The 27,971-nt window shown below is 34.4% G+C and overlaps 1 protein-coding gene across 2 annotated transcripts in view; it reads right to left on the bottom strand.

Moving 5' to 3' along the window:
* The window catches only part of LOC111995102 (probable LRR receptor-like serine/threonine-protein kinase At1g56140), a 75,083-nt gene that overhangs the window by 30,129 nt on the left and 16,983 nt on the right, over positions 1 to 27,971 (bottom strand). The gene's annotated exons all lie outside the window — the stretch shown is intronic.

The raw sequence follows: 27,971 nt of genomic DNA, 5'->3' as shown, positions 1-27,971 counted from the left end.
CATTCAATACCATTGGCATTGCAGAAGAGAAGACTATCGTCAGCAAAGAACAGGTGATTTATTCTTGGAGACCCCCGACATATGGATATACCATTTAGTTGCTTACACCTTGCCACTTCATTTATGAGAGCTAGAAAACCTTTAGAGCACAACATAAATAGATAAGGAGACAAAGGGTCTCCTCTTTGTCTCCTTGCCTGAGTCCCCTAGTAGGCACAATGCATCCATGGACCGAGCCATTAATAATTACTGAATAGGTAACTAAAGTTGGACATCTCAATACTAGACCTATCCAAGACTCATTAAAGCCCATCTTCCTTATTACCATTTCAATGAATGGCCATTCAACCCTATTAATTGCCTTGCTCATATCCAACTTTGCCGCCATAAAGCTATCTTTCCCACTTCTTTTGTGCTTCAGATAGTGCATAATTTCATAGGCAACCAAGACATTGTCAGTGATGAGCCTATTAGCCACAAATGTGCTTTGATTTTCTGAAATAATAAATGGCAGAATAGCTTTAAGACGGTTAGCCAAAGTTTTTGAAATCAGCTTATAAACCACATTGCAAAGGCTAATTGGCCTAAAATCAGTCATTCTTTGAGGGTTTTTATTCTTCGGCATAAGGGCTATATTAGTTTTATTAATTTCAGAGATAGACATGCCATGATTAAGAACATTTAGAACTAAATTAGATACATTAGTGCCTACTATGTTCCAATACTTTTGAAAGAAAAGTGCGGACATACCAACAGGGCCAGGAGATTTAGTAGGGTGCAACTACTTCAAGGCTGCAACTACTTCTTCTTTTGTGAAACCTTTGGTAAGCTCCTTGTTCATTTCCTCTGTCACTTTGACCTGAATGAGATCAATCACCTTCTCAAGCTGGCTTGGTAAGGAAGTGGTGTATATTCCCTCAAAATAGGAAATAGCTGCTTTAGCAATACTATCCTGGTCACCACACCAATTTTCAAATTTGTCCCAGATACCCAAAATAGTATTTTGTTTCCTTCTTTCCGAGGCTCGGGCATGAAAAAATTTCGTATTCATGTCTCCCTCTTTGAGCCAATGAGCCTTAGATCGCTGGCTCCATTAAGTTTCCTTACTATTAAGTAGCTCATTAATTTCTTTCCTAATCTGATTTATTTCTTCACCTAGTAAACCGTCCCCATCAGCTTGAACCAGAGAGCTTAGACATTTCCTTTTCTCTTGGATTTTCTTCAAAATTTGACCAAAAGTAGTAGAGCTCCAAGCTTTAAGATCAACAGCACAAGCATTTAAGGCAGCAACCATACCTTCCGACGTATTTACATTGCCCACGCTACACCAAGCCGCCTCAATAATGTCTTTGCATGCTTCGTTTTTAGTCCACATAGCCTCGAAATGAAATCTTGTTGCATGGGATTGCTTTGGAGCGTTTGGGTCTGCAATGTATAGAGCACAATGATCCGAAGTGGAATCCACCAGGTGGTTGACTCTAACTTCACCAAACTTATCAATCCAGTCATTAGTTGCAAAAGCCCTATCCAGCCTCAAATACACTCTACTATCTCCAGATTGCAAATTGCACCAAGTAAAATCTGTCCCCGAATAGCCCAAATCCTTGAAACCACAGAGATTAACCACTTCCCGAAATCTATCCATCTGACTTTGACTTCTTACAACTCCACCTGATTTTTCTTCCATTGACAAAATTTCATTAAAGTCTCCATAACAAAACCAAGGAAGTTGAGATTAACTCTCCAAATAAGCAAGTAAATCCCAAGATGTCTGTCTCAAGTGAGTTTGGGGGTGACCATAAAAACCCGTGAGCCTCCATTTAAAATTAGAACTCTCCTCCGTTACAACTGCATCAATATGGTGGTTGCTGTAGCTTTTTATCTCCAAATTTATCTCCCTCGACCATAAAAGTGCCAAGCCATCACTGCGCCCTTGACACGGAACATACAGCCCACTCGCAAAACCAATTCTTTCTTTTATTCTCTCCATTCGCCACTACCTTATTTTAGTCTCCAATAGGAAGACTATTTTGGGAGCATACCATCGCACCAGATTGTGCAATGCTCGAACTGACTGGGGGTTTCCAAGCCCCCGACAGTTCCATCCTAAGGAATTCATGGCTCCCAACGGTGCTGCCTTGTAGCCACTGCCGATAATTTTTCTTCCTCATTAACGCTTCCATCAATCTCCATACTTTCCTCTTTCTGGCTATGCCTTCATCTCCTTCTGCAAAGAGTAGAGCTAACTGGCATTTTGAGCCTATATTCGGACCTTGGGCTTGTTTTCCTGTACCTTGGGCCAAACCTTGTTCCCTTGCTATTTTCTTTATGCGGCATTTCTTTTGTGGACTTTTAATACTTACTTGGGCTGCTACTAAAACTTCCTTTTCTTTAAGAGTTTGGGCCCTAAGATTTGGCTTAAGTGGGCTACTTACCTCAGCGTAGCACTCATCTGTTGAAGTGGGGCAGTCTTTATTAAGTATAATGCTACATTCCTCAAACCAAACAGCTGAATCAGACCTTTCCATTGGGATTGGATCAGATCCCACTCCATTTGACCCTTCATTTTGTCCCAAAGCCATACCTTCAGTTACCTTTATGTCCCATCCCCGTCTAGCATCAACCACCTGACTAGTTTGAGTGCTTGGCATGCCACTTTCCTGTCTCTGAGTGGACTTGCTGGGAAATTTTGAAATTTGAAAAATGCCATCTTCCTTGTTTCTTTCCACGTGACTCGCCGGAGAGATAAAGGACTTATCCATAGCAGCGACGCAGTCACTATTTGCTTTTCCGTCAGTCTTAGCATATTGATTACTACTTGAATAATTTTCCTGCCTTACATTTCCTCCTTTGAAATTCACATTTCCTCCTTTGAAATTCATATTTCCTCCTTTGAAACTTCCATTTGCTCTTAACCATTCCCCATATTGCTTTGGAGTGCCATGCTAGTCTGTAGGAACTTGACAATATTTATCATCGTGGCCAAGTAATCCACAAAGGAAGCAGAATGTTGGAAGTCTTTCGTACCTGAAATGGATCCAAAATTTTTCACCATCCTTGCTTACAACATGACCACCTCTACGGAGAGGCTTATCAATTGGGAGCTCCACTCTGATGCACATGAACTTGGCTTGATCTGATTGGCATACCCGTTTGTCTACTTCAATAAGGCGTCCCAAGCTTCTTCCAATATCTTGCCCAACCTCCTCTGACATGAGTTCAAATGGCAATCCCCACAGTTGAACCCAAAAAGGAGAATGAGTAAAGACAATATTTTTAATAGTGAGACCCTTCTTCCATCTACAAAGGAGGAGTAAATTGTCTTCAAAGTTCCATGACCCACTATTTTCCACCCAATCTCTCTAGTAACTAGAACTAAACTTGAATTGTAAAATGTTGCTTCCCACATCAACTATTTTCAGCTCTGACCCCATCTTCCAAGCTGCTCTTAAAGTACTTTTTAGAGCTCTTATATTATGTTGTCTATCTGAAAGGAGTCATCCAAACAAGCTTAAGGAACACTCTTCCAAAATGTCATCTCGACTTTGTGTTGTTATTAGTATTTCCTCCTCTTCCTCTTTAGTGAGGTTGAGGTTTTGTAGTTCTGCAATCACTGCTTGTTCCATTGAGAAAGATGTGTTTTGAGCGGGGGGAGTGAAAGGCCCCACAGAGGGGGAGATGAGATCTCTTCCAGTAGGGAGAGGAGTGAAAGACTCTTACAGGGTGAGAGAGAGAGAAGCTCCTACGAGGGAGAGAAAGTAGGGGATATTGCTTGATGTCTTTTGAAGTGGGCCAACGAAAAAATCAAGAAAGACAGATTTTAATTATCTATGCTACTTTTTGTGTTTCACTTCATGCTCCACTAATCACAACTCATCATGAAATTGATTTTTTTTTTTTTTTTTTCACTTTAAACTTTGGTTTTTTTTTTAATAAAAAAAAGTCGAATTAATACATGTCAAGTTATTTTTTTTTTTTTTTTTTCACTTTAAACTTTGGTTTTTTTTTTAATAAAAAAAAGTCGAATTAATACATGTCAAGTTGTGTGGGTTTCAAATAATTTAAATAGTAAAATTTCAAATGATTGAATAAGAGATATAATATTTAATTCTTACTTACACTAAAAACTTATTAATATCTTAATTTAATAATAAAGAGATATCATTAAAAACAAACATCATAACTTAAAATTCTCTCTAAAAAAAATACAAACCAAATTATAATCAGTAAAACAATAAAATGAAACACAAAGGTGGCACCGACGATTTTTATTCCCAGAACACTACCCCATTGGTGGCAACTTGGTAGGCTTTTATTTATTTATTTATTTAGTTTAGAAAAGCAACTTGGCAGTAGGTGGTAAGTACATGTTCAGACTTCACATTTCATTTTCGGGTCAAGTCAGCCTTTAGGCTCTCTAGTCATAACTCGTGGGCCTTTTTGTATTTTTGTTCAAGTCAATGACTCATCATGACCCTTAAACCTGTTATAATTTCCAAAGATATTTTTGGGCAAGGAATCGGATGCTTAGTCGTATTAGTTAATGCGGGTCAATTTCATGAGGCCCCCAGCACATTGACATCGCAGAGGGGGCAGCTTTGAATTTTCGACTTTGAAGATTGGAACACATATCTAAGGCATAGAAAAATCATATAAGAACCAGTCGAATAACAGTCTTGTCTCATCAGAACCTCATTCTCACTTGCTATAAGCAATATATACAACTTAGCCTCGTAATTTAAGGTCCATTTAGAAAAAAGGTCATGTTAACGAGTGTCTTTAGGGTATTTATTAATAATCTATTTTAAGAAAGTTTTGATACTATTTTTATGAAAAATGAAAAAAACTGTCAAAATATTAATTACTTTTTTTTCATTTCCCATAAAAACTTTCTTTAAATAAATTATTAACTAGTGTCTTAAAGATACTTATTAGCATTTCTCTTAGTAAAATTGTTAAACAATTTATTTTTAATTTTTAAACAATATTAGACGTATTTTCATACACTTTTTTACCTACACGTATTTAAAAAAAATACAAACAACATTACTCAAACTCTTCTATCAAACAGCCCTAAGTGTCAGTTATAAGTCCTTTAACGACTAATTAAAGTTGATCACATTTATTCCATTTCTCATTTTATTATATTGAAAATCATAATCTCTGTCACTTCTTAAATTAGCTTCTTTTTATTTTATTTTTATCTTTTTTTTTCTTGGTTCCTTGACTTAAATCAACTTACTTTTTTCTCACCAATACATTAATCATTCTCTTTTCAACATAGATAAAAAAATAGTAGTAGGTTCTATAAATATAAGCATGGTCAAAGTTCAATATTCTAGTTTTAATGTGAATTGATTATCTCAATTGATTAATAATGTCAACCATGCAAATGTCCAATTTAGTTTAAGATTGGCACAACCATTTTGCAAATATAAAATTAATGCAACTGAAATTAAATCTAGACATAGTGATATAGTTACAAAATGAAACTCTACTGGAGTTTATCAATTTCCACCAAACGGAAGAGTTTATTAAGTAGAATGGAAGTTTTATAGTAATATAAACTCAATCCTAGTATTACTACATGCAGTATAAACCTACTCATGTGACTATATGCAGCTCCAACCTAATTGGACTCTTCTACTTGTGAATCTCTTTAACGCCTGAAGATTCAATCAATGTCTAACACTACAACAACAACTTAATTGATGTAGGTTGCTTTTGCAGTAGTTTCAATCAATGTCTAACACTGCAACTACAACAACAACTTAATTGATGTAGGTTGTTTGAGCAATAGTATCAATCAATGTCTAACACTATTACAACAACTCCATTCAATATCTTTTTATTAGATGTGAATGTTGACAAGATCAAAGACCAAAAACTAGGTTATTAATCAAATGTTTAAATTTCATGTTTTGTTGTCTAAAATTATGTATAAAAAAATAAATTTATGGGTCGAATAATAAATAATATCCGATTGGCACAAAATTTAGTGTTTGTTTGGATTAGCTGTTTCAAAACTTGTGTTTTGAAAAATAACATTTTAACAGTTATGTTATGAAAATGTGGTTTTTAAAAACAAAATTAAGTGTTTGCTAAAATCTTTGAAAATTATTGTTGATATGAAAAATTGCAGTGTGAAAATGCAATTTTCTGGCTATATAAGGGGAAATGAAAACTCCATGAATTGTATTTTCTTAAAAAGCAAAGCCAAACACCAATTTTTTTTCCACAAAAATACAATGCCAAAAATATTTTCTATTATGAATTTCCAGTTTGTTTGGGGGCTTCTTTTGGGGGAGGTGAGGGGAATGCAAAAATTAAATTATTACTTGTTTGGGTTCAATGGGGGCAATTTCCTACCTTCAGCCTTTTTGAGGAGCTGAGTCTACTAATAATTAAGAGGGGGTTTTATATATATATATATATATATAGAAAAACTCAGGGAGTAGTTATTTTTATCTACTTAATTTACATCTTTAAAACAGTATAAAACTTCAGTAATTAAAGTATTCTTACAATTTGCTTGTGTAACTCACCAAGCCTTTGCTCTGGAAATTTTAGGCAACAGAAGCAATTTAAGCCATAGTTGTCACATTATTTTCAAAGGATTTCAACTTTGTAGAATTTCCAGAACCTTTTTCAAAGATGTCTAATCTTAGATTGCTGAAGATTCGTACTTTTTTGTCCTTCCCGAATGAGTTCAATTGTGTTCCTAATGAGCCAAGACATTTCCCAAATGAGCTTAGGATTTCATGGGACTACTGTTCTTTAAAATGTTTGCCATCAAGTTTCCAACCATAGGAGCTTGTTGAACTTACCATGCACAATAGCAACTTTGAATATCTTGGGGAAGGAGTAAAGGTAAGTATTTTTTTAACTGAAAAAAAAAAAAAAAAACCATTCAAGACCGAATTCTCCAACAAATCACTAATCCACATGATTTTCACAAATCAAACCCATAAACCCATTAAACAAACCAATCTCCAACAAACCCATAAACCCTATATTTTCTTAGGAAACAAACACAAAATAAACCCAAAATATTTAGCTTTCTTCCTCACCACCACCAAGAATATCCCTCAAAGACTTGTACACAATCCCTGGCGGCTTCGAGCACTTGAACATGGTGTGACTCTTGCTCGAACCCGTTGGACTGTACATCATAATGGTACATTTTTCTTGTAACTTCACACTGTGGATTCTTGACTCCACGAACGTCTTATAGAAGAGATCAAGGTCTTGGTCTTTGGAAAGAGAAACCCCATCTAGGCTAAAGTCTCGGTAGCCAAAATCAACTCGAACCCGAATGGAATGGTTTTTGAATTGACATTCAAAACCGAAGTGGGTTTTTCTTTTTGATTTGGGTAGTCTCAGATCTGAGCGATTACTTCGACTGGGTGTTCTTGTGGGCTTGGGGTTTCTTTGGCCAGTGTGTTTGGATTCGAAGATGGGTTCAGTTTGTTTGCATTGTTGTAATGCAATGGATTGTGATGTTTTGATCTATGTCGGGTGGGCTTGATTTACTTTTGAAGATGGTGTGGGAGCCATTAGAATTAGAACCAAGAAGAAATTTCAAGATTGAGTTTAAAGAAGACTCCAAGAGAGACAAATAATTTTGTTTGTGTTAGATTTGGGTTTGTGTTTTTGTTCAAGACACACATAGATCTTAATTCATGTGATTTTTTGTTTCTAATTTTTTTATTTAGTTAAAATTAATAAATTAATTTTTTTTAAATTTAGATGCTGATGTGGCATTTTTTAATGCCAAAATAGATTTTTTAATTATTATTTTAATGTGTTGTCAGCCATGTCAGCTTTTTCTGTTAGTTAGGTGACGGTAAGAACTTAAATGTCACTCGTTAATTGGTTTAAGGACTAAAAGTGGTAAAATAAAAATGTAGAGACCAAAATGGAAAAAAGCCAAAATGTAGGAACTAAATGTGCATTTACAGCTTTATTTTTATGCATAATTTTAGACTATAAATACTTGAAATTTAAACATTTGGTTGATAACCTAGTTATTGATCTTTGTTTTTTTGAAAATTTCGCAAGTATGAAAGATAGAAAAAGAAAATATAATACAATGGTAGATTTGTCAATATTCACGTCTAATAAAAAGATATTTAATGGAGTTGTTGATGTAGTGTTAGACATTGATTGAAACTATTGCACAAACAACCTAATCAATTAAGTTGTTGATGTAGTGTTAGAAATTGATTGAATCTTCATACGTCAAAGAGATTCACAAGTAGAAGAGTTCAATTAGGTTGGAGTTGCGTGTAGTCATATGAGTAGGTTTATATTGTATATAGCAATACTAGGATTGATTTTATATTGTAAAACTTCCATTGTACTTAGTAAACTCTTCGGTTTGGTGCTAATTGATAAACTCCCGTAGAGTCATTTTATCTTAAACTAAATTGTACATTTGCATGGTTGACATTATTAATCAAGTTGACATATTTGACTTAAAATTAATTAACCGGGTCTAAATTTTTCCAACACAAAAGAAATTGAGAGAATCAATATATTCACATTAAAATTTTATTTTACGAATATGGAATGTACAAAATATTTAATCTGAAAATAAATAAATATCAAAGAAGAGATCCTGACATTCTTTGCCTGCTGCCATGAAATCTATATATACAACAGTCCGCAGCAACGATTGTGTTGATTTCCATTTCTAATACCTCGCCATAGAGTGAATGGATACAATGTATTATAATGTGTAATGATGCGACAACATTACAAATTCTCAACCGCCATTTTTACCACTTTTAAGTCCCATTTGAAAAAGATATTTGATTTCAAATCCGCCGTTAAAGACATATTGGTAGAGCTCGTTCGAGAAGATTGAACTTTGACCATGCTTTGAGTTATAGAACCTACAATTATTTTTTATCTATGTTGAGATGAGAATGATTAATGTATTGGCTAGAAAAAAATAAGTTAATTCAAGTCAAGGAACGAAGAAAAAAGATAGAGATAAAAAAAAGAAGCTAATTTAAGAAGCGATAGAGATTATGATTTTCAATAGAGAAGTGTTACTTCCACAACATTTTTACAATATTTTCACAACCAATCATAAGTGGTTAGTTGTTACTGATTTAAATTTGAATTTAGCATAGATATTACTTTTTTAACCCAACAATAACAACCAGTAACAACTTGCTATTTAAAATTTGTTGTAAAAATATTGTAAATATATCATTTCTCTTTTCGATATAATAAAATGAAAAATAGAATAGATGTATTCAACTTTAGTTAGTCATTTAAGGATTTATAACTGACACTTAAATTTTGAGGCTAAGTTACTGTATATATTGCTTATAACAAGTGAGAGTGAGGTCCTCATGAGACACAAGACTGTTATTTGACTGGTTCTTATATGATTTTACTATTCCTTAGATACGTGTTCGAATCTTCAAAGCTGCTGGGGACCTCATGAAATTGACCCGTATTAACTAATATGACTAAGCATCCGATTCCTTGCCCAAAAATATCTTTGGAAATTATGACAGGTTTAATGGTTATGATGAGTCATTGACTTGAACAAAAAATACAAAAAGGGCCACGAGGTATGACTAGAGGGCCTAAAGCTGAATTAACCCGAAAATGAAATGTGAAGTCTGAAATGTACTTACTACTTACTGCCAAGTTGCTTTTTCTAAACTAAATAAATAACTAAAAACCTACCAAGTTGCCACCAATAGGGGTGGTGTTTTGGGAATAAAAATCTTCGATACCACCTTTCTGTTTCATTTCGCGTTTCACTAATTATAATTTGGCATGTATTTTTTTTATATTTTTAGAGAGAGTTTTAACCTATAGCATCCGTTCCTGATGATAGTTTTTTATTATTAAACCAAGATACTAATCGATTTTTGATATAGGCATCAAATCAAGGCACCAATCAGTTTTTGGTGTATGTGAAAATTAAACACCAGATCTTTTATTCAACCATCAGAGACCTTACCAATTGAGTTATCTGGAACTCACATAACTCGACATGTATTAATTCGACTTTTCTTATAAAAAAAAAATCAAAAGTTTAAAGTGAAAAAAAGGTCTAAAACCCTAATTTGCATTAATTAGGTGACAAAATACCGAAATTTACCAAAAATTGCAAAATTGAGTTAAATGCAGAATCATAAACTACTAAGCTTAAAAGTCGTCTCAAAATAGACAAGACCTTATTTTGACTTTTAAACTAAAAGTTATTAAGAAAAAACAAATATTACTATAAATAGCAAAAACACTGTTTTCACGGCCTTAACGAAGGAATTCACCTAAATTTAGGTGACCTTATAATTTTGGATCAGAATGCCATTTCCCTTCAACTTGCCAAATTGCATACAATTTCGACATTGTCACCTCGATGCCCTCTACTAGCACCACCCCCCCCCCCCCCCTTTTGATCTTGTGTTGTGACTTTTGGTGCCCCTGCAGCTCCAGGAAGACAGTTAAAAAAATACTTACCTTTACTCCTTCCCCAAGATATTCAAAGTTGCTATTGTGCATGGTAAGTTCAACAAGCTCCTATGGTTGGAAACTTGATGNAATGATGCGACAACATTACAAATTCTCAACCGCCATTTTTACCACTTTTAAGTCCCATTTGAAAAAGATATTTGATTTCAAATCCGCCGTTAAAGACATATTGGTAGAGCTCGTTCGAGAAGATTGAACTTTGACCATGCTTTGAGTTATAGAACCTACAATTATTTTTATCTATGTTGAGATGAGAATGATTAATGTATTGGCTAGAAAAAAATAAGTTAATTCAAGTCAAGGAACGAAGAAAAAAGATAGAGATAAAAAAAAGAAGCTAATTTAAGAAGCGATAGAGATTATGATTTTCAATAGAGAAGTGTTACTTCCACAACATTTTTACAATATTTTCACAACCAATCATAAGTGGTTAGTTGTTACTGATTTAAATTTGAATTTAGCATAGATATTACTTTTTTAACCCAACAATAACAACCAGTAACAACTTGCTATTTAAAATTTGTTGTAAAAATATTGTAAATATATCATTTCTCTTTTCGATATAATAAAATGAAAAATAGAATAGATGTATTCAACTTTAGTTAGTCATTTAAGGATTTATAACTGACACTTAAATTTTGAGGCTAAGTTACTGTATATATTGCTTATAACAAGTGAGAGTGAGGTCCTCATGAGACACAAGACTGTTATTTGACTGGTTCTTATATGATTTTACTATTCCTTAGATACGTGTTCGAATCTTCAAAGCTGCTGGGGACCTCATGAAATTGACCCGTATTAACTAATATGACTAAGCATCCGATTCCTTGCCCAAAAATATCTTTGGAAATTATGACAGGTTTAATGGTTATGATGAGTCATTGACTTGAACAAAAAATACAAAAAGGGCCACGAGGTATGACTAGAGGGCCTAAAGCTGAATTAACCCGAAAATGAAATGTGAAGTCTGAAATGTACTTACTACTTACTGCCAAGTTGCTTTTTCTAAACTAAATAAATAACTAAAAACCTACCAAGTTGCCACCAATAGGGGTGGTGTTTTGGGAATAAAAATCTTCGATACCACCTTTCTGTTTCATTTCGCGTTTCACTAATTATAATTTGGCATGTATTTTTTTTATATTTTTAGAGAGAGTTTTAACCTATAGCATCCGTTCCTGATGATAGTTTTTTATTATTAAACCAAGATACTAATCGATTTTTGATATAGGCATCAAATCAAGGCACCAATCAGTTTTTGGTGTATGTGAAAATTAAACACCAGATCTTTTATTCAACCATCAGAGACCTTACCAATTGAGTTATCTGGAACTCACATAACTCGACATGTATTAATTCGACTTTTCTTATAAAAAAAAAATCAAAAGTTTAAAGTGAAAAAAAGGTCTAAAACCCTAATTTGCATTAATTAGGTGACAAAATACCGAAATTTACCAAAAATTGCAAAATTGAGTTAAATGCAGAATCATAAACTACTAAGCTTAAAAGTCGTCTCAAAATAGACAAGACCTTATTTTGACTTTTAAACTAAAAGTTATTAAGAAAAAACAAATATTACTATAAATAGCAAAAACACTGTTTTCACGGCCTTAACGAAGGAATTCACCTAAATTTAGGTGACCTTATAATTTTGGATCAGAATGCCATTTCCCTTCAACTTGCCAAATTGCATACAATTTCGACATTGTCACCTCGATGCCCTCTACTAGCACCACCCCCCCCCCCCCCCTTTGATCTTGTGTTGTGACTTTTGGTGCCCCTGCAGCTCCAGGAAGGTTTTTTTTTTTTTTTTTTTTTTTAAATTTCTGAGTTTGTGTTCTTAGATCTGGGTTGTGTTCTTATTGTTCTTATTCAAGGTACTCTTAAATCTCAATTTATGTGATTTTTTTTTTCATTTAGATAAAATTAATAAATTAATTTTTTAAATTTAGATGCTGATGTGGCATTTTTTAATGCCAAAATAGATTTTTTAATTATTATTTTAATGTGCCATCAACCACGTCAGCTCTTTCTATTAGTTGGGTGACAATAAGGACTTAAATGTCACGCGTTAATTGGTTTAAGAACTAAAAGTAGTAAAATGAAAATGTATGAACCAAAATGGAAAAAGCCAAAATATAGGGACTAAAAATGCATTTACGCCAAAAATAAATTATGGGTTGAATAGTAAATATTATTCAATTGCCACAAAATTTAAACATGCATGTTAAGAACATGAAAGATAAGCAATCAAACGGTTAGATTTTCAAAATATGTAGTCATATCAATTGTTTTTATGTGAATTATAGCCATTAGCTACAACTAAGTGTGTAGACAAATTTTGTCAAACAATCATTCTTCTCTTGGTTACTACTTAGAACAAAAGGCTGTATATATAACTTCGTTCTATAAGCTTTATTTTCCTTTTTTCATAACTTTAAAAGTAATTTTATAATTTCCTATTTTCCCCCTTTTGGTCTTGAATTTCAAAAAGTAGAAGCGCACCTTTCTAGTTTTATGTATGAATTTTAAATAGAATAATAAAAAAATTAATAATATGATGTTGTACCATGATCTATTTGTTACTGGTGGGACTCTTAGTGTCTGTTTGGATTAGCTGTTTGAAAAGCTATGTTTTGAAAAATAACATTTTAATAGTTATGTTTTGAAAATGTGGTTTTTGAAAACAAAATTAAGTGTTTAGTAAAATCTTTGAAAATTATTGTTGATATGAAAAATTGCAATGTGAAAATGCAATTTTCTGGCAACATAAGGGGAAATGAAAACTCCATGAATTGTATTTTCTTAAAAAGCAAATTAAGCCAAACACCAATTTTTTTTCCACGAAAATTCAATGCCAAAAATATTTTCTATTATGAATTTGAAGTTTGTTTGGGGGCTTCTTTTGGAGGAGGGGAGGGGAATGCAAAAATTAAATTATTATATGTTCAGGTTCAATGGGGGCAATTTCCTACCTTCAGCATTTTTGAGGAGTTGAGTCTACTAATAATTAAGAGAAGGTTACGTACATACATACGATCATACATATATATATATATATATATACATATGAAAAACTCAGGGAGTACTGGAGTAGTTATTTTTATCTACCTAATTTACAGCTGTAAAACAGTATAAAACTTTAGTAATTAAAGTATTCTTACCATTTGCTTGTGTAACTCACCAAGCCTTTGCTCTGGAAATTTTAGGCAACAAAAGCAATTCAAGCCATATTCGTCGCATTATTTTCAAAGGATTTCAACTTTGTAGAATTTCCAGAACCTTTTTCAAAGATGCCTAATCTTAAATTGCTGAAAATTTGTACTTTTTTGTCCTTCCCGAATGAGTTCAACTATGTTCCTAAGGAGCCAAGACATTTCCCAAGCGAGCTAAGGTATCTTTCATGGTACAACTGTTCTTTAAAATGTTTGCCATCCAGTTTCTAACTACATGAGTTTGTTCAACTTACAATGCACTGTAGCAACTTTGAATATCTTTGGGAAGGAGTAAAGGGGTTTTTTTTTTTTTTTCTTTAACTGCCTTTCTATTATTCATTATTTTCTTATTTCTTGAAAGTGTAGCTAAAAGAATTTTTTTTTTCTTATTAAACTAAACTCTATGTTTAATGGAAGCTATTTCTTTTTTGATTGTAAAAGTGTTTAGGCGAGTTAAGGTTCACTGACCTTAGTGGTTCTGAAAACCTGATTAAGACACCAGACTTTTCAGGAGTTCCAAAACTTAAGAGACTGGAACATTCTAGGTGCAGTAGATTGGTTGAGATCCACCCATCTTTTGGGCATCTTGATAGGCTTCTTGATTTAGATTTGGGTTACTGCAAATCTCTAACCAATCTTCTGAGCATGACTACTGAAATGGAGTGCCTCACAATATTCCAGAATTTAAGGGAATTATGGGAAGCCTTTCAAAACGTTTTTTGGGATATACTGCTATTAAGGAACTACCACCCTCATCAGTTAAGTGTTTGACTGCCTTTACTTTATTGGATCTAAGCAGCTGTGAAAATCTTGAATGTCTTCCAAGCAACATGGATAGTTTGAGGTCTCTAACATGGTATCAGAGCCACTGTTCTAATCCTTTGGTGTGCTGCTCTTAAGCAGTCTTGTCTTCTTAGGTGTCATCCACTGCTGCCGTCGTTGTCAGCATCACCAGTGCCTCCACCGTGACTACAGTACATCAAAGACCACTGCCTTGCCACCACCATCGCTTCCGCTTCTCCAATCAGACCACAGGTTGCACCATCAGAAAGGACTCTCTCCAATCTACTCACTTGTGAAAAATCATCTTCATCTGACATGTCATGTGCGCTCACGCACCACTGCAAGTCTAGGTGGCATTAGCACGCACCACCACTCTCCTTCACACATTGCCACGTGCCAGGCCTGCATCTGTTGATGTCATGATGACATCATCTACACCACGTCAGCCCTATGTGACGTTAGTACTGCCATGCCATCGCCACGTCAACACCTAGTTAGCCGCTTACGTCAACAACAATCAACTGCTCACGTCATCTTGCTGACGTCATCATAGTGAGTTCATTGACTACGACGTTGACCATTGACTTTGACCATTGATTTTTTGCAATCCAAGTGCTCCTTACCTAGTTTTTCGTGTAGATTTCATTTTTGCAATCCATTTTTGCATATTTTACTTCTAAATGAAGAATAAGGACAAGTCTTCTTTTTTATTGCAACAATCGTCACCGACAATCCAACAAACGTTTTTGCAATTTTTGCAAACGTCTTGGCCATAATATTGAAACTTTCTATCAACACAATAAATCAGTTGTTTCCATTTCTGTTGCTACTATTACTAACATTGAGAGTATCCAACCAATGGTTCCCATCTTCGCAAAGTCTAAGTCTTCTAGATCCACTATCACCATTTCCACAGTTGACCTTCAAAACATCATCGCTAATACCATTCGTATGGTTGGTAATGCATCTTATTTCTCTTCTCTCTCAATTTCATCTGGTATGTCTCCTTCCTCTTGGCTTATGGATTCTACTTGTTGCAACCACATGACACCTCACTCATCCTTATTTTCTCAACTTGAACCTGCACCGCACCCTCTTAATATTCGCACAGCTAATGGTTCCACAATGTTTGGCCATAATATAGGTTCTATCTCGACCTCCAACCTCTCAATTCCTGGGGTCTTTAATGTTCCTAACCTTTCTTACAATTTATTTTCTATGGGATAATTAGTTGAGTTGAGTTATCACATTACCTTTGATTATTAAGGGTGTATTATGCAGGATCCGAGGACGGAACATGAGCTTGAGATCGGTCCCAGAGTTAAGCGTATGTTTCCCGTGGACAAGCTTCGTCTTCCAATTGTTGCTCCTATTTCTATTGCTATTGTAGCTACTGCAGTTTCCTCTATTCCTTTCCTTGCACTTTGGCATGCTTGACTTGGTCACACATCTTCCTCTCGGGTATGACACTTGGCTTCTAGAGGTTTGTTAGGTTCAGTGCCCATATAAAACTTTGATTGTGTTTCATATCAGTTAAGAAAACAACCAGCTTTGCCTTTCAACACTAGTGAATCAATGTCCATTGATATTTTTGACCTAATTCATTCTGATGTCTAGGGGCCTTCCTCTATCTCTAGTATTGGTCGATCTCGATATTTTTTTGTCTTTGTTAATAATTATACTTGTTATAGCTGGATTTTTCATATGAAACATCATTCAAAATTATTGCAAGTATATTCTAATTTTGCAAAAATTGTAAAAACTCAATTTTCCAAACGTATCAAAATTTTTCGATCTAATAATCAACTAACTTGTCCAAGTACCTCTTAGCAAAATGGTAGAGCCAAATGAAAACTTCGTCATATTTTTGACATGATTTGTGCTCTCCTTCTCTCTACCAAAGTTTCTGCTCCTTTTTGGGGTAAAGCTGCTGTTCATGCTATTAATCACATTCCCAGTCCTGTTATCCAAAATTAAACTTCATATGAATGCCTTTTTGGGTCACCTCCAGACTATCACCACATTCGCTCCTTCGGTTCTACCTGTTTCGTTCTTCTTTAGCCACATGAGCATAATAAACTTAAGCCTCGGTCTAGACTTTGTTGTTTTCTTGGCTATGGCGAAACTCAAAAGGGGCATCGGTTTTATGATCCTATCTCTCATTATCTCCGTATCTCTCGTAATGTTGTCTTTTAGGAACATCACTCTTTTATAAAGCTCTCTCACTTCCGTGCCTCCCTATCTACCTCCTCTATCTTAGATCTTTTTCCAGATGAGCCACATATTTCTTATATAGTTACTTTTGATTCTCCTATAGACTTATTTGTCCAACCACCAGATATTTTTTATGTCTCTCCTAGATCACTCTCTAATAAACAGGTGAAAGATGAACAAGTCGAAGATGAGCCACCCAACCCTGAACTTAGGTCCCCTGCTTCTGCTCTTGCTCCACCTAAAGATCTTGCACAAGACATCCCACCTCATCACTCAACTCAGGTAAGATCCATTCATGCACATTTACTTGACTATCGTTGTTATACTGTCCTTGCTACACTATAGGATCCTTACACCTATTGTGAGACCTCCACTGATCCTTTATGACAAATTTCAATGAAAAAGGAACTTGATGCATTATCTAAAAACCATACTTGGGATTTGGTGACTCTCCCCTCTGTGAAATTTGTAGTTGGTTGTAAATGGGTCTACAAAATCAAGACTCAATCTAATGGGTCCATTGAGTAATATAAAACTCGTCTTATTGCAAAAGGTTTTACACATGAATATAGGATTGATTATAAAGAGATCTTTACTCCAGTTGCTCATATCTCATCTATTCATACCCTCTTTAACTGTTGCTACTGCTAGTAAATGGGACCTTTTTTAAATGGATGTAAAAAATGTCTTCCTTAATGGGGATTTAAGTGAAGAAGTTTTTATGCAACCTCCCCCTAGTCTTTCTATTGAATCAAATAAGGTTTGTCACCTTCGACGTACTCTTTATGGCCCTAAACAAGCTCCAAGAGCTTGGTTTGCCAAGTTCAGCTCCACCATCTTTTGCTTGGGTTACACTGCTAGTCCTTATGATTTTGCCTTATTTCTTCGTAGCACCGACAAAGGCACCATTTTGCTTCTCCTATATGTGGATGATATGATCATAACTGGTGATGACCTCAGTGGCATTCAAGAACTCAAGGATTTTCTCAGTCAACAGTTTGAGATAAAAGATTTTGGACATCTCAGCTACTTCTTGGGTCTTGAAATCACTCATTCCACAGATGGTCTTTATATTACTTAGGCCAAGTATGCTTCTGAACTTTTGTCTCGAGCTAGACTCACTGATATAGCAAGACTGTTGATACTTTAGTTAAACTTAATGCACATCTGACTCTCTCAAGGGGGAAACCATTGTTTAATCCTTCTCTTTATAGACGATTGGTTGGCAACTTAGTTTATCTAACTGTCACTCATTCAGACATTTCCTATGTTGTTCACCAGATGAGCCAGTATCTGTCTGCTCTAAGATCGACTCACTATGCTACTGTTCTGCGCATTCTTTGATACTTGAAGGGCACTCTCTTCCTTGGCCTTTTCTACTCTGTTCAATCTTCTCTTGTTCTTCGTGCATTCTTTGATGCTAATTGGGTAGGAGATCCCACTGATTGTAAGTCCACCGCTAGGTATTGCTTTCTTCTTAGTTTTTTGATTTATTGGCGAAGTAAGAAACAAACCCTTATGGCCCGCTCCAGTACTGAAACAAAATATCATGCCTTTGCTAATGCCACATCTGAGCTTATTTGGCTACAATGGCTTCTTAAGGACTTGTAGATATCTTCACCAAGTCACATCCTAAGGGACGCCTTCGTGCTTTGGTTGACAACTTCAAGCTGGTCTCACACCGACCTTGAGTTTGAGGGGGGCTATTAACGTGTAATAGGACTATAGGCTTTAAGCCCACCTTGTTTGCTTATATAGCACACATACTTGTACTACACATTCTACCTCATATATAAAGGCACCATGTATATTTTATTCTCTGAGAAATACAACAATATTCATTCAATATTTCTAATAGTTTGGATTCATATAAGGGACCTAGTATTTATTATACCGATAAATATGGTGTTAGAACTCGTGTGGTAGCCTTTCGTGAGATGCCTCATAGTCACTATACCTCTAAAATTTTCCTCAGGGTGCCCATCATGAATTTGACAATTCAGAAATAATCCGTTGTGACTAACAGTTGGAGATTTCCATTTAGTGCTAGTGACTAGTTCTACATTTAGTAGGTGGGTGATAGTTTTAGATCTATTTGATGTTATCTCTTTTGTTCAGTTTGCTCCTATAGTGTTATTAGCTATAGAAGAAGATGGCTACATTATTTGTTAAAAATCAACACAAATTTCTAAGTTGTCTTGAAGTTTGGTGAAAGATATTTTACGGTTACTAAAATTTGGACTAGAACATTTAAGGTCGGTGACTATAACCAACTTGAACCATGTATAAGAAGTTCTAGTGCTCATTTGGTGTGTGTCATAAGCACCAAGTCATAGTGTATTTAAGGGCAGCATATCCCCTGAAATTAACTAAGGTGCAATCCCAGCAATGTGGCTTAGTTGGTCCAATTAGAACTTGTCAAGCCAATTAAAAATCCATCTCATTAATGGCTTACGGAACCCAGCCAAATTTCATACTAAAGTTAAGCCTATTGTAATTGTTAAAATCACCTCCCCACATGAGCTCACATTGAGCAAAGTAATATTTTTAAAAAGTTTTCGTGGTATCTACCATTAACCCAAATCTCAAAAATCTCAAAAGTAATTTTTATATTTTACCTTCAATTCTTTTACTGTTTTTGGTATAAACCGGTGGAAAAAAAATAAGGAGTGAAAATGGGTAATGTGTGTTTGATTGGGAGGAGAAAATAGTGGAACTCAATAGTTTTCTCTTAGTTTTAAAAACCAAAACAGACAAAGAATCGAAAAGAGGACTGGTTCTCAGTTCTCTGGTCTAATTGAAGTTCGACCGATGGTCAAACTAGTGATATCATAAACATTTTAATTAATAATTTTATAATTTTAGAAATATGTAAAAAAGAATATTAAGTTTTCAAAAACCTCTCTCTATTTCACACTTAGGACATAAACTATTTTCTAATCTTATTTCTAAATTTTTTCAAAACTTTATGAATTGATTCTAGACAGAGTCTTTTATCTATGTTCTTCTGGATTAATATTTTGTCTCATTGTTGACACCTCATTTTGCAACTTGTATTTAACCTCACATGGAGGATAAAAGGGTAATTTTTCCTTGGAAATATGCATCTTAATTGTGGCCATTAGATCCTTAATTTCATTTCATCACAAATTACTCAATTTGTGATAGTGCATCTCAGCCATTAAAACTTGATTTGGTAATAACTTTCAATCTGATGGTCCAATTAGGGCTTATGGCCAGTCGATTTGATCATTACAATATCAAAGTGATTATGAACAATTGATTCCAATTGATTATAATTATAATCAATTAAAGATTAATGATGTGTCATAATTTGATTGGCTAGGACTACATTTTATTGTAAAGTTGCACACACTTAATTAATTAGATAGTCAAACATTAATTATTCAATGAGTAATTTGTGCAATTATCTTTTAATTAGGGCAAATTTGGAACGAATTAAGTCCGAAATGGGAGTGATTGGAGCCTATTAATGTTAATTATGCTGAAATTATTTTCTAACAAATGACCTCTGCTCACCATTTCATTGATATCTCTCAAAAAAATTTGAATCTGTGAATGAGGTTAATTTTCCTAGAAACTAGATATCCGGGGCTTTAGTTTGAGCACAAGAACGAGACAATTCTGATCAGAATTAAGTAAGATATGATTTTTTTTTGAAGTTGGCTCTACAGGATGTTACACTAGCTATGGGAAAACCAAATTTTGCTTGCTCCTCACTCCCACCAATTTCTACATATAATGCACCAAATTTTCCCAAATGCAAAAATAAGGTATAGGTTCATGATTCTTTGTCAACTCTCACTAAATGACCTTTCATACATATTTTCTTCACCACTACTATATAACTCCCCCCCCCCCCCCATCTATTCCAAAACATAGAAAACTCCCTCTTTTCTCATCTTTTGAGTTTAGTAAAGAAGAGTAGTCTTGTCATATCTTGGTCTTCCTGAGGCTCAAGGTATTGAGTGAGACTTACTCTCCCTCTCCTAGTACAAAGCCATGTACTTTATCTTAGATTGTATTTAGGACCAAAGCCATATAATTTCCTATAATCAATGTAAATTCAATTTCAAATTAATAAAATGAGGAATTTCTCAATTATGGTTTTCTTATTTATTCCAACAATTAAGTAAGTGGCGACTCCATTATAAAACCCTTAATCTAAAGGGAAAATATAATCAGTCGAACCTCCATTTTAAGAGTCAATAACATGACTCCACCCATTCACGTGAGTTTGGCCCAACATAATAAAAAGGAGGCCGGGGGCACGGTCTCTCACCCTCACTAAGTTGTTCATACAACAAAGTTTTTGGATTTTCAAAACATCTCTCTAAATGAGTATATTTCAAAAGAAACCATTTTCAAACAAGCTTTCAAGAATCATTTTTATTTTGAGTTGTGATAACTAAAGTTCCATTGAATTCTTTAATTACCTTGATATCTCATTAATTATTGTTGTGTAGGCACTGAGGGAACGGTTAAATACTCAAAGTTTTAATCTTCAAGCAAGATGAGTCCCTCTCCATGACTATTACTTAGTTTGAACATGTTTTATTTCATATTTTGTTGTTCTTGAATATATGTGATATTCTATGCACAAGGACGGAGCCAAGGAGGGTCGAGAAGCAGGGGGGGGGGGGGGGTGGGGCCAAATGCCCCCTTGACCTTCCCCAAACTCTTTTAATATAGCAGCCTAACGCTTATTTCCCTAACACCCCCCTCCCCTCCTTACTAGACTTTTAGATTAATTTGCTCTTTTTAACAAGAGATAAGTATCACAATTTTTTTTTTTTTTTTGATAAGAAAAGACAAGTTTTACATATTATTTGAAAAAAAAATTAATACCTTAATTATGGACTCAAGATTTTTTTTTTTTTTCTGATTATTATTAGAAGTCTTACACCACTTTTGGTGTTTTACATTAATTGAAAATCAATAATTTTGAGGGAATCTCAGCTAGCTAATCCATGGGTTTTATGGGTCAACAAGTTGCTATTGCTGCAAAGTTTCAAAAGTTGGGAAATATACTCTGTTTTAAAGTCATGTTTCAAAAGTTGGGAAAAATACTCTATTTTACCAAAGTCATTTATAGCCAAGATTTGTTTTGACATTTTTTTCAATTATAATTGAAAATCATGAACACGATTTCAGCTATGTGTTTCATTCACATAATATGTAACTATCGCTATTCTTTTTAATCTGCACCCCCCCCCCAAAACTAAAATCCTAGCTCCGTCACTGTCTATGCATGATATTTTTTTTTATTTGTTTATCTTTGATTTTTTTTTTTTTTGGGTTAAATATTAGCATTAATACACTATGTTGAATATGCAAGTATGGATGCAGAAGTGAAAGCATAAAATATAGAATATAATAACACACGAGGATTACGTGGTTCAGCCTAACGGCCTACATCCACAGAGGAAACCCTAAAGGGCTACATCAATAATATATTAAAGTGTACTACAAATCCTGTGTTACAATGAATCATAACATGTGTTTATATATTAGACTAAACCTTAGACTAATAGACTTCTAATACAAGTAAGAGACTTGGCTTGCACACAAAGTAGAATTAGGTTTGGCCTATACTAATAGGCTAATATATCTCTAACACCCCCTCTCAAACTCAAAATAGAAGCTTGATGAAATCTTGAGATTTGATAAGGTTGAAAAAATCCCTTGAATGAAGTTTGGCTCTGTGACGGTAGTTTGAGGAAGGCAATGTTCTTACAGTGTTGATGCGACTTCTAACGGTGGCATGACTATACCAGAGAGTTTTGATGACAGTAGTAGGAAGCCAAAGAAGATGAACGCAGCAAAAAAAACACCAAGGAAGATAAAGATTGCTCTTAAATATACCATAAGGACAGAAAACCATGGCCATAAGAAGGTGGCTCTGATACCATGTTAAATATTAGCATTAATACACTATGTTGAATATGCTACTATGGATGAGGAAGCGAAAGCATAAAGTATAGAACACAATAACACACGAGGATTACGTGGTTTAGCCTAACGGCCTACATCCACAAAGGAAACCCTAAAGAGCTACATCAATAATATATTAGAGTGTAGTACAAATCTTGTGTTACAATAAATCATAACATGTGTATATATATTAGACTAAACCTTAGGTTAATAGACTTCTAGTACAAGTAGGAGACTTGGCTTGCACACAAAGTAAAATTAGGCTTGGGCCTATACTAATAGGCTAATATATCTCTAACAGTGTTTATTTTAGTGTTTTTTCTCAAGAGTTGAATTGATATATGAATATGTGAATGAACATGTTTTAGTTTATGCTATGACGTTCTTAAGTAAAATATGAGATTAAATGCATGTTTAGGAATAGACTTTTATTTGTTTTCCTTGATTTATTTTGGGTGCATTCTTGATGATGTTTAGGAATAGATTTTGATTGTTGTGTCTCACTATGTATTGTTTAAAATGTGGATTTTATTGAACATGTGAACACATTTCTAGAATTGTGTTTCCATATCAAGATGTGTGCGCATGGTTAAAGGTGCGTACGCATGCTCGTAAAGATGCATACTGCGTACACAACCTCCTCCATTCGTACACAGCTTAACCCTAAAAATGAAAAATCTTTGTTTTAATTGCTTGATTTATGTTCTGTGATATTTTTCATATTTTTTTAAGAGATGTGTGATTCTATTTGACTATGAACATTTAGGGTTAGGGTGACAAATACGAATTATTTGCTTGCAATGATTTATTCTCTTGACTTTTCTATGACATATTTAACATGTTTAGAATAGGGTGTTTACTTATTAATGTTTGGTTGATTTTTCTGATTTAATTAAAATTGATTTATTTCTATTTAGAATATTTGATTTGACTTGATATATTTTATTGGTATTTGATTTGAGTTTATTTCCTTTTATGTCATGATATGAGATATTTGCCTTGTCTCTTTTATTTAATATAATGATTGCATGATTAAGATATTGGGCTTTGTTAATAATCTTACTTAAATATGGTCTATCAACATTAGTAAAGATCGGCCCATGGGTTGAGTAGAGTTAGGTACCTAACACCTTTCCATCCACATATCTTAACTTTAGACTTAGTTTCTAGTATGTAGACCCACGTAAGAAGCCCAAGAGGCCTAATCTGGTTCATGGACATAAACCAAGTGGCGACTCTCACAGTGGCAACTTTGCTGGGGACAAATGAACATGTTGTTACCCATGATTAAATAAGGATATTATTACTGAAGCCCAATTTTTTTTTTCACACACTTGCACTGGTTCTTTACCCTATGTTATCCATGATTGGAGGTGAGTAATGGATTCAGAAACTTGTGAGTGACAAAAAGTGTCAAGTGCTGAGTGTAAAAATCAAGAAGGAAAAGTTGTACCAATTACATCCACCCTTAAGCTTTTAGATGGCATATTTATCCACTAGATATCAATGATTTTCATATTTTCTATTCTCTGGTTTCTCTCCATTCTTACAGAGTTTCATTTTGTCTAATTAAACTCTTGATCTATATTTACTAAATTAATTGTGACGGTTATTTAAGCAATTCTTTCTAAAAAATATTTTTTGACCCACACAATTACTACTAGTTTATTTTATTCTCTCTCTTTTTATTTTACACCGTTTTGTTTTCATCTTTAAACTTTACTATAAACTTTCCCAATCATCTATCAGTTATTGTAAATTATAATACTAAAATGATAATGCAAAATCGTGAATCAGTCCATTTAATCCAATAAGAGAGAATTCTTTTTTTTTTCTTTTTTTCTTTTTTCAAGGAATAAGAGAGAATCAGTTCCCTATTCTCTGAATTCTCTAAACCACCCCTAATCTTTAACTAACATTATTTCAAACAAATAAATAAATGAGGGTATAAAGGTCATTATCAAATTTTATGTAAAATTAAAATACAAAATTCACCTCATTTTCCTGAAATTTATTTTATCTCTTCAAAATTTAAAATTTAAAATACTCACTATTTCTAAGTAACAAACTTCCCACCACACGGACACACATTCTCCCATTTGAATTCAAATTCCTTTTTTCCCTGTTTCAATTCAATCAATTCAAGCTTTAATTGCTCTTGGCATTAGCATCTAGAATTGTATAACAGTTTCAATTTTTCTATCTAAAAAATTACTTAATCTATTATCCGGTGATATTTCATAATATACCCAATATCTCAAACTTTATTTTATCAGGACCCTAAACTCTATTTCAACATATAATTCATTAAAATAATATACACTATCCAATAAAATAATATATCACACATCTCCCTTCTCCTCATCTCTCTATTTTCTTCACCATTCTCTCTCTCTCTATCTCAACCACCTAACACCCCAAAAAAATCAACACATCTACTGGCCACCACCCACCACCAACCACCCAAACCCATACTCAGATCATCCTATCTACAGCCCACCACTCAAACCTATATCATCCCAACCACCTAAACTCAATCATTGCCACTAACAGAAACCGAAACCACCACTAGCAACCACTACAACCAACCATGCCACTAGCCACAACAACCACAGTTGCCACCACCACGCCACCACCATGCCAACCACCAAAACCCATTAAATCTAAAACCACCACCAAATCCAAATCCAAATCCAAGCTGCACCACAAACACCACCCAGCAACCATCACGAGAAATTTAGCACCTCCACCACCACGACAACCATCAACAGCCACCAAAAACCAAAAAATCACATACCCATACGCATACCGAAAATCACAACCTTCAATAGATGCAACACTACCACCACCACCACAACACCAAACCAGCCCACCACTATACAGACCGGACCCACCATCGCATGACCCACCAAAACCCAAAAATCACATCCCATGACCCACAGCCTACAACAACCCACGCCACCACCACCGCACCACCACTTGACCCACCAGTAACCCACAACCCATGTGACCACAACCCACTACGCCTCTACCATTACACCGCCTGAGAGAGAAGTGATAGGGAAGAGATAGAGAGAGTGATAGAGCGAAGAGAAAAATAGGTAGAGGAACAATGTCTAGAGTGCCGGGTTGAGCTGGCATTGGGAGAGAAAGAGAGAGCATTTTGGTAAGGGAGATTTGGAGAGGGAGAGAGAGAGAGGAGATGAGAGATTGAAGAGAGACAAAGAAGGGAGATATTTTAGGAAGAGAGAGAGACATTAAAGCATATTATTTTATTAATCCCAACTTGCTACAATAAGTTTTTTTTTTTTTTTTACAACGTAATTGTAGTTGAGTTGTAATTTTTTTTACAACTAGCCTCCCAAGTAATGCGTGTATTTTTTGGTTTGATGTTAAAATATATCATATTTGGAGTTTTAGAACTCCCAATGCGAATGCTCTTAACTTCTTGATCTTATCCCTTATTTTTCCTCTCTTTTTTCGATAGATAAATAAATAAATAAAATTTTAAAACTATAGAGATATCATAAAAATGATCTCAATGGTTGATGCTTTGCAACACATAAGTTTTATTTATGAAACTGAATTAATGATTGATTTATTGTATTTCTCATGTTTATTGACTTAAAGCATTCGTATCCCAGTTTGTAAAAAATATATATTTTACAACTAAAAAATTTACTTTATCTATTTTACTAACTTATTTTATAACTCACACATCTTTACTTTTATTTTTAGATACAACTCATTAAAATAATATAAACTATCTTATCAACTCATTCTCTCTCTTCTTTCCCATTTTTCACTTCCCTCTTTTATGTACTTTAATATATTTTTATATTTACTTTTATGTTTAGCAACCATAAACTGTATTTTGTATATATACATATTTACTATTTATGTTTGCTAAAAACTTTCAGCAACACACACCTAGGTAAAGCTCAATTTGAGTAGTTGTCTTGCTAAAATAGCAATTTGGGACATTTAACACCCCCCAATACTAATGCTCTTATGGTTGGTGATATTCCTAATTTTTATGGAGCGAGTTTGATCTATTTTTAAGGGCATTTTGGTCAAATAAAATGGAATGGGCTTGAGGGCCACAAAACTCTTCACAAACACTAGTATAAAGCCCAAAAGTAGTCCACTAAATTCTTGGCTTATTGGAGATGACCAAGCCAGCACACAAATTGAGAGTGTGGCCTGTGGCCTCAACCCGTGGGTGAAGCCCAATTAAAAGGAAAGAAAAGGAATGGCCCACATAATTCCAATTCCAATTTGATCTAAGAGTGCCCATTTTGATGCCAACCCGTGGCCTTTTGTAGCCAACCAAACCAGATCAAAATTGTATTATGGTCTAGGCCCACAGATGAAGTCCAATTGGGCTACCCTAAGCCAAGTGAAGAAAGACAAAGTAGAGCTCACAAAATTCATAAATGACCGGTGATATTTACACATTGGGAATATGAGAAAGCTAAAATCGTGTCAAAATCACCATTTTACAATTATAACTGAAATTCAAAACACTATTTCAACTAGTGTATATGAGTCATGGTGTCCAACAATAATTAGCGTTCAAAAATAAAACTTTGAAGCAACAATATGTTTTCTTTGCCAACAATTGAACCCAAAAACAAAAGGGTGATGGATTTTTTTACCATTTGGTGAGTTTTTGCTAACAATTTCGTTATATGAACCCCAAAACAAACATTTTAGCTAAGTAGAATCCTATAAGTCACTAAGAATCAAGTTCTAAGGTGGTAAATGTTGATGTGGATAAATAATCCGTTTGGAACTCAAGTTCCATTAAAGAAGAACAAAGAAGAATAAAAAAAACAAGAAAGCAGAGTTACAAATCTAGAGAAGAAGAACAAAGAAGAGAGTCGAGTTCTAGATTTGGAGAAGAGCAAATAAGAAAGCAGAGTTACAAATTTGGAGAAGCACAAAGCACAGATCTAATTTGTTGATTTGAGAATCTCTCTCTCTATCTCTCTCTCATTGAGAGTGTGCATAAGTTTTGTATTTGTTCATTGAAGGAACTCAAGTTCCTTCATTGAACTTGAGTCTTAAAGACTTGAAATGCTACTTAACTAATAAGTTTGGTTGTCATGCTACATAACGAAAATGTTAGAAAAATTGGTTCATCTCTCGGGGCTTGGAATACTTGAAGGACCCTAGAGCCAATGGACAATGTTGTGCGCATAGCCAATTACGCATGTTAATTCTGGCATATCTGCTGAACCAAAGTCATTACCCCACACTTTTCCTCACACCCAATAAAAGGATTCAGATTCAATCAAG

The sequence above is a fragment of the Quercus suber genome, unplaced genomic scaffold (assembly GCF_002906115.3).
Source record: "Quercus suber isolate HL8 unplaced genomic scaffold, Cork oak 2.0 scaffold_103, whole genome shotgun sequence".
Taxonomy (NCBI): Eukaryota; Viridiplantae; Streptophyta; class Magnoliopsida; order Fagales; family Fagaceae; genus Quercus; species Quercus suber.
Note: the sequence above shows the minus strand (reverse complement) of the source record. Positions and strands in the feature narration are given on the sequence as shown.